The sequence below is a fragment of the Rhizophagus irregularis genome, chromosome 7 (assembly GCF_026210795.1).
Source record: "Rhizophagus irregularis chromosome 7, complete sequence".
In the NCBI taxonomy this organism is placed as follows: Eukaryota; Fungi; Glomeromycota; class Glomeromycetes; order Glomerales; family Glomeraceae; genus Rhizophagus; species Rhizophagus irregularis.
This window is the reverse complement of record NC_089435.1, coordinates 1243603-1253220: the sequence shown is the minus strand read 5'-3', so window position 1 is coordinate 1253220 and position 9618 is coordinate 1243603.

Below are 9618 nucleotides of genomic sequence, written 5' to 3'. Positions count from 1 at the left end.
AATTTATAAATTTTAAAAAAGAAATGAAAAGAAAATGATTGACAATTTTGTTGAACGGTTAACCCTTATATACTTGTAAAACTGCTTGCAGCTTGTTGATCATTTTATTAGCAGTGTTCACTTGTAAGAAAATCGTTTGTCATAGCTGTTTTAATAAATTACAAATTTATTTTTAATTTCTGTGCTGATTTACTGCTGATTTACGATTATTTACTACATAACTTTAGCTTATCCGCTTTTTAATCTTGCTATTACTTTTTTTCCGGTTTATTGCCGTGTCGAACATTTTACACCGAACACAACGAATATATACTAAATAATTATGCGAAAATGTTGTATAACTGATAACCTATTTTTGTCGTTTTTAAATGTGAATATTTTAATATACCGAACGCACATTAACACATACAATCTGATAAATCTATATGTCCGATGAGCTACCCACCATATTTTTAACTATTTTTTATTTTGTAGGAACCTTCCGCCGGCGCTTCATAAAAACTAATTATTACAAAAATAATTGTAAAAATTTAGTTGTTCAATTTGGACATATAAAAAAAATATGAGATATAGGACAAGTTGGTAAACGCGTGGATGTAATTAGGCATTAGATGTACTTATTATATTTTCTTAGAGGTTTATTATTTCCATCACCTTTCATTTTTGTTATTTCTTTTCATGATAATTCCCGCTGTTTTACAATTTTGACTATTCCTAAAAGTACTTTACTATTTAAAATAATCAATTTAAGAGAATTAAAACAACTAAGAAGTTTTTAATAAAATCAATATTATATTGAAAGTATTGTGCACAAATGACGGAAAATAATTTCGTAAAAGTAATTAACATAAAAAAAATGATAGCTAAATTCTAAATATGTACAAATTCCATTATAATCGATTTCAGTGCTGATGTCATTACAACATTTTTCACATATTCATAATTTTATTTCGCACTAAAATGATTTTGGATAGTATGAGATAGGGTTTCGGAAATGAGTTAACGTTGGTTTGTAGCACGACGTGTGAAGTTTCTTCTTTATATTCCATAGGCTATGAGTTGAATATTGATTATTAAATGAATAAAGAAAATGAAAAATGATTAATTTCTAATTTTAGTTTAGATATTTTTTTTTGTAATAATGTTTTTCCTTTTTGTCTAGTTGTAGTTCTTATAATAAATGCAAAAAATTCCCATCTATGATTTTAAAAAGTACTTAGAAATTATGTTCGATATTACACGATCTTTTTATTGTTTCTTTAGAATTTTCTTTCAATAACCGAATTTTTATGATGAATTCTTTTTTTATATTAAAAACAATTAGTCATTTAAAAATTCTATTACGTAAAATTTACGTAAAATGATTGTAGTAAAAAATAAAATAAAATAAAATAAATAAGAAAAGTAAAATTTAAAAAATTAATTTTATGATCCACTATTGAATTAAATTTTTTTTTAGTTAGTCTACGTGTTTGTTCTATATTTTAATAGAGATAATTTCGAGAAAAAATAAAATTAATTCTTTTTGTAAAAAAAAAGATGAATTATGAATCAAACAAAATAAAGCGGAAATGTTTTTATTGATAATTTTATAAAACACGCTTCTAGAATGGAATTTGTTCCTTATGAAAAATATAAGGATATAGAATACAATATATTGATTGCCGAAGGAGGATTTGAAAGAGACTTGGATCAATGGTCCAATAACTAATTGGAATTATGCAAAACAACGTAAAGGTGAAATGACAGTTGCTCTTAAGGAACTTGCCGAAACTTTTAACCAATTAAATGAGGTAAAATAATCATATAATTTTTTACTTATTGATTAAATAAAATAATAGTAATTTAATAATAATTATTTTTTAGCTTAACGATTATGTTTCGAGTCGTAAATATTGTGCCGATCTAAAGTCAAGTCGGGTCAAATTAAATCTTTCGAGTGCAAATCATAATGTCAAAATACAATTAACCAACCAACTATAATAACAGAAATTACTTACTGTAGAGCGCTGATTTACTCAAGCTACTCGAAGACTAAGTAGTGCACGTTTGTTCAATAGCAATTGCTTTAATTTAGTTTTTTATTTAAATTATAACTAGTGTACTTTAGGTACAGTGAGTTTTTAATATATAAATAAATATACATATATGTATGGGTATGATTAGAATATTAAAAGGATTAATTATTATTATTTTTTGTAAAATATCAATTTATAAATAAAATTGATAATACATGATTTAAATTGTTAAAAGTCTCATGCATATGGTTTAATTGTTTTAAATATAGATATTACATTTAAAATCAAAAAAAAAATCAAAATTATTTATAAAAAATTGTATATTAAATTAAAAGTAAATTTTAAGAATCATGCATGCACGTACATCATAAATTTAATTATATTCATATGTAATGAAATTTAATACAAATCTAACACAAATTTATTTATGTCATGTCCAATTGTCCATATTGTTTAATATAATGAAATTAATTATTAATTGGGTAATATTTATAATTTCCATTTATTCATTTATTATAATATAAAAAAATGTTAAAAATGATATATGTAAAATAAGCTTTAATGTTTATCAAATAAAAATAAAAAAATTTTGTTTTCAATGGTTATACTTTACAAATGGAGTCCAATAGACCACTGGACTTACAAAAAAGAGGACCAAATATTAGTAAACACTTTACTTAAGTAAAAATAAAAAGAAAATTCATGAAAATTGCCGAGTACTCGCCTACATTCATGAAAATTAATATTCAAGTAGTTTCAACCCGCCTGAACAACTTTCAATTAATAAAAGGAAGGATTTCATTTGGTCAAAATGGAGATATTATATTCTAAATTAGAAAACAGAGAAGAGAGTTAATATCATCAAGAAAAATGCAATTTTCTCCAAGTACTATACCTACACTTATGAAAATTAATATTCAAGTAGTTTCAACCCGCCTGAACAACTTTCAATTAATAAAGGAAGTTGATTTCATTTGACTAAAGTGGAGATATTACGCTCTAAATTAAAAAATAAAGAAAAGGGTTAATATCGTTAAGAAAAATGCAACTTTTTCTCAAGTATTACACCTATATTCATGATAATTAATATTCAAGTAGTTTCGACATGCCTGAACAACTTTCAATTAATAAAGAAAGTTGATTTCATTTGACTAAAGTGGTGATATTACGCTCTAAATTAGAAAACAGAGAAGAGAGTTAATATCATCAAGAAAAATGCAATTTTCTTTAAACACTACACCTACATTCATGAAAATTAATATTCAAGTGGTTTCAACCTGCCTGAACAACTTTCAATTAATAAAGAAAGTTGATTTCATTTGACTAAAGTGGTGATATTACGCTCTAAATTAGAAAACAGAGAAGAGAGTTAATATCATCAAGAAAAATGCAATTTCATCAAGTACTATACCTACATTTATGAAAATTAATATTCAAGTAGTTTCAACCCGCCTGAACAACTTTCAATTAATAAAGGAAGTTGATTTCATTTGACTAAAGTGGAGATATTACGTTCTAAATTAAAAAACAGAAAAGAGAGTTAATATCATCAAGAAAAATGCAATTTTCTTTAAACACTACACCTACATTCATGAAAATTAATATTCAAGTGGTTTCAACCTGCCTGAACAACTTTCAATTAATAAAGAAAGTTGATTTCATTGACTAAAGTGGTGATATTACGCTCTAAATTAGAAAACAGAAAAGAGAGTTAATATCATCAAGAAAAATGCAATTTTCTTTAAACACTACACCTACATTCATGAAAATTAATATTCAAGTGGTTTCAACCTGCCTGAACAACTTTCAATTAATAAAGAAAGTTGATTTCATTGACTAAAGTGGTGATATTACGCTCTAAATTAGAAAACAGAGAAGAGAGTTAATATCATCAAGAAAAATGCAATTTCATCAAGTACTAAACCTACATTTATGAAAATTAATATTCAAGTAGTTTCAACCCGCCTGAACAACTTTCAATTAATAAAGGAAGTTGATTTCATTTGACTAAAGTGGAGATATTACGTTCTAAATTAAAAAACAGAAAAGAGAGTTAATATCATCAAGAAAAATGCAATTTTCTTTAAACACTACACCTACATTCATGAAAATTAATATTCAAGTGGTTTCAACCTGCTTGAACAACTTTCAATTAATAAAGAAAGTTGATTTCATTTGACTAAAGTGGTGATATTACGCTCTAAATTAGAAAACAGAGAAGAGAGTTAATATCATCAAGAAAAATGCAATTTTCTCCATGTACTATACCTACATTTATGAAAATTAATATTCAAGTAGTTTCAACCCGCCTGAACAACTTTCAATTAATAAAGGAAGTTGATTTCATTTGACTAAAGTGGAGATATTACGCTCTAAATTAAAAAATAAAGAAAAGGGTTAATATCGTTAAGAAAAATGCAACTTTTTCTCAAGTATTACACCTATATTCATGATAATTAATATTCAAGTAGTTTCAACATGCCTGAACAACTTTCAATTAATAAAGAAAGTTGATTTCATTTGACTAAAGTGGTGATATTACGCTCTAAATTAGAAAACAGAGAAGAGAGTTAATATCATCAAGAAAAATGCAATTTCATCAAGTACTATACCTACATTTATGAAAATTAATATTCAAGTAGTTTCAACCCGCCTGAACAACTTTAAATTAATAAAGAAAGTTGATTTCATTTGACTAAAGTGGAGATATTACGCTCTAAATTAAAAAACAGAAAAGAGAGTTAATATCATCAAGAAAAATGCAATTTTCTTTAAACACTACACCTACATTCATGAAAATTAATATTCAAGTGGTTTCAACCTGCCTGAACAACTTTCAATTAATAAAGGAAGTTGATTTCATTTGACTAAAGTGGTGATATTACTCTCTAAATTAGAAAACAGAGAAGAGAGTTAATATCATCAAGAAAAATGCAATTTCATCAAGTACTATACCTACATTTATGAAAATTAATATTCAAGTAGTTTCAACCCGCCTGAACAACTTTCAATTAATAAAGGAAGTTGATTTCATTTGACTAAAGTGGAGATATTACGTTCTAAATTAAAAAACAGAAAAGAGAGTTAATATCATCAAGAAAAATGCAATTTTCTTTAAACACTACACCTACATTCATGAAAATTAATATTCAAGTAGTTTCAAGCCGCCTGAACAACTTTCAATTAATAAAGGAAGTTGATTTCATTTGACTAAAGTGGAGATATTACGTTCTAAATTAAAAAACAGAAAAGAGAGTTAATATCATCAAGAAAAATGCAATTTTCTTTAAACACTACACCTACATTCATGAAAATTAATATTCAAGTGGTTTCAACCTGCCTGAACAACATTCAATTAATAAAGGAAGTTGATTTCATTTGACTAAAGTGGAGATATTACGTTCTAAATTAAAAAACAGAAAAGAGAGTTAATATTATCAAGAAAAATGCAATTTTCTCTAAACACTACAATTACATTCATGAAAATTAATATTCAAGTGGTTTCAACCTGCCTGAACAACTTTCAATTAATAAATAAAGTTGATTTCATTTGTCCAAAATGGAAATAATACGCTCTAAATTAAAAAACAGAAAAGAGAGTTAATATCATCAAGAAAAATGCAACTTTTTCTCAAGTATTACACCTATATACATGATAGTTAATATTCAAGTAGTTTCAATCCTGCAGAAAGTTGATTTTATTTGGCTAAAATGATGAAATTATAACCTGAAGTTAAAAAATCAATATGAGAAAGTAAAAAAAATTTAAAAACTTGTGTACTATTAACTGTACAAAATACCTGTAACTTTACAAGTTGAAATACTTATAATATATTATATAAAATGGTAAAAATGTTTTTTAAAATAAAAGTTTCAAATTTTTTTAGAAAAAAAATTAGAGTTTCGTAATAAAATATTACGAGACTCACCATTTACTTCATCAAAGTAAAAAAAGATTATCTGATCTGATTATCTGATCTAAATTTTTCCAGCATTACAGCTAAGATTCCGCATAGAACGGATTGGATTAAGATTTGTTCTGATTCGAACTGGTGTCCGATCTGATAGGTCCGAATCAGATTATATTAATAAAAAAATAAAAAAATCGTTCTATCATGGTTTTTAATAAAAATCAGTATATAGTTTTTTTTAATAAAAAAACTGATTTTATTAAAAAATTGGACTACTGATTTTTTTTTAATGAAAGTAAAACCGATTTTATTAAAAAATCGGTATATAAGTTTTTTTTTTAGTAAAAAAACTGATTCTATTAAAAAATCGGACTACCGATTTTTTTAATGAAAATAATACTGATTTTATTAAGAAAAATCAGTATATCAGTTAAAAACTATTAAAAAATTGGACTACCAATTTTTTTTTAATGAAAGTAAAACTGATTTTATTAAAAAAAATTGGAATATCCATTTTTTGCAGAAAATATGCGAATGATTATCTGTGTTAATGAACCAATTTTATTAAAAAAAATTGGTATATCAGTTTTTTTTATGAAAAAATAGACCGATTTTTTTTTAATACATAAAAATGAACCAATTTTTATTGAAAAAAATCGGTATATCAGTTTTTTTAATGAAAAATAGACCAATTTTTTTTAATAAAAAATGAACTGATTTTAAAAAAATCGGTCTTAGTTTTTTTTTTAATAAAAATGAACCAATTTTTTATTAAAAAATCTAATGATCCATTTTTTAATAAAAAATGAACCGATTTTATTAAAAAAAACTGGTATTTCAGTTTTTTTCAATGAAAAAAACTGATTTTTATTAAAAAATCTGATGATTTTTTCATTTTTTAATAAAAAATGAACAAAAAAAATTGGTATATCAGTTTTTTTTTAATGAAAAAATAGACTACCGATTTTTTTTTAATAAAACTGATTTTTTTTTAATAAATGAAATGATTTTTGTTAAAAAAATCGGTATGTTGATGTTTTTTTTTAACAAAAAAAACTGATTTTTTTTTAATAAAAATGAACCAATTTTTTTATTAAAAAATCTGATGATCCATTTTTTTTAATAAAAAAATAGTGTGCATTTGGATCTGTGAGTTTTATGCTGAAAATAAAATTTATGCTAAAAATTAGAGGTTGATTCAATAATAATATTAATAATCTTACTGATCATAGCTGATTAATTAATTTGGTTAATATAAAAAAAAAATATTAAAATTTTTTTACTTATATGTTTAGTATAGGAAAGTGGTATTTATTAATTCAAATAAACAACAAAAAAATATTAATTTAATTTTTTAAAAAAAGCTCAAAGCACTTTTTTGCTTTGAAACTTACTGATAAAGTTTTGAAATCATTTTTTAATAAGAATAGATCAGTGTATACAATAAATAGATATAAAAAAATTTTTCTAGGATTTTTTTTATATTAGATTGGTATAGTAAAATGAATAGATATAAAAAATTTTTTGGAATTTTTTTAATAATAGATTGGTATAAATATATTTTGAGATTTTTTTTAACAATAGAGTCAATAGAATAATGGATAGATATAAAAAGTTTGCTGGAATTTTTTTAATACAATAAGTTGGTAAAAAAATAATTTCTGAGATTTATGACAAATTAATTGGTATAGCATAATAGAGAGAAAATTCTTTGTGTTTTTTTTTTAGTAAAAATAGATGAGTATAGTAGAATAGATAGGTATAAATGATTTTTTGGAATCTTTTCTTAATAACAATAGATTAGGATAATACAATAGATAGATATAAAAAATTTCCTGGGATTTTTTTTAATAATAGATTGGTATAGTATATATAATAGATAGATATAAAGAAATTTTCTGAATTTTTTTTTCTACTTTTGATCGTGATTTTTGATCAGTTACACTAGGTCCCCGAAATATATATGTAGAGGTCAGGTCCAGAAGTGGTCCAAAATACGCATTCTTTCAGGGCCAGAATTACGATAATTTCAGCCATTATCTAAATTAGGAAATATTATTTTGACTGGAATTATCCATAAAAGGAATGATCTACATGATTTTTTTGGCTCATTATACGCAAACTCTGACCTGACCCTTTTATGTATATTTCGGGGTCCTGTTACACTAAAAATTATGACCAACTGACCGTTCAACGTGAACCACCAAAAACGTAGATCGTTTTGATCAAGTAGATAATACTGACAGAAATAAACAAAAACAACAAAATACTAATTAATTGGTTGGTTAATAGTTTATCACGATCAATAAATCATCTGCTCAAAATTGAACTTTAATCGCAAATTTTTGTTAGTTTTTAGTTTTTGTGATCAAAATGCCAATCAATTAATTCTAAAGTAGACTAGAGTCAATAGATCAATATAGTATAATGGATACAAAAAAAATTTCTGGGATTTTTTTTAATACAATAGATCAGTATGGTATAAAAAAGAATTTTCTGGAATTTTTTAATATAATAGGTTGGTAAAAAAAAAATAATTTGGTAAAATAAGTTTTCTATCAGAATATAATAGATGGAAAATTCTTTGTTCTGATATTTTTTTTAGTAACAATACTGTAACAATAAGTATAAAAAATTTTTGGAATCATTTTTTAATAACAATAGATCAGTATAATACAATAGATAGATATAAAAAAATTTTCTGGGGTTTTATAGTATTATATATAGATATAGAATTTTCTGTGATTTTTTTTTTATTTAATAACAATAGATATGATAAAAGTTTTGGTAATTTTTTTTTTAATACCAGTAGACAATAAATAGATATAATAAAAATTCTTGAGACTCTTTTTTAATAACAGTAGATTGGTAATAGACTATTATTAACTTATTAAGTTAATGATTGTTTTTTAGTAGTGGTGCAGACTTTTGAACCTTAGGTAGTTATGTCATTTTTTTCAACATCCCGACCATCCTGTCACATTGTTGTATGGTGCCATAAATGACTTTTGCCATATGGAATTTTTAGACTTTTAGACTTGAACTTTTTATGTAATTACTTTTATATTTTTTAGACTTTATATAATTGTAACTACTTTTAAACTTAATATACTTAACATTAATATAAACTTTTTTTTTTATTTGAAAACTGCTTTTAAATTTTTTAAATTCGAAATTTAACACATCGCCATATACTACTACTAAGATTTTATAGATTTACAAAATCCAATCTTTCAGGATGGAGAAAATGGATTGTGTGAAGAACTAAATATACCTAATACTATAAAGAAATATAGAATTTAATCCTATTGACATAGTTGATGATATTTTAAATACTAGATTAGAGTAAATTGTTTACATGCCATCATTATGAATTTATATCCTTAGTTGTTTAAATACTAGTAATTGTAAAATTGCATATAGAAAAATGTTAAATAATGGTATTATTTAAAAAAAGGAGTAATTGTTATTATTTTTAATTATATATAAATAATAAAAAATATGCTAATTTATTTAATATTTTTATTTGTTTTAATTATTTAGAGATTTTTTTAATAACAATAAATTGGTATAATATAATGGATCTAAAAAAATTCCCTGGGACTTTTCTAATAACAATAGATTCAATAGATTAGTATAAAAAAATTTCTGAGATCTTTTTAATGACAAATTTATTGGTAGTAAAATAG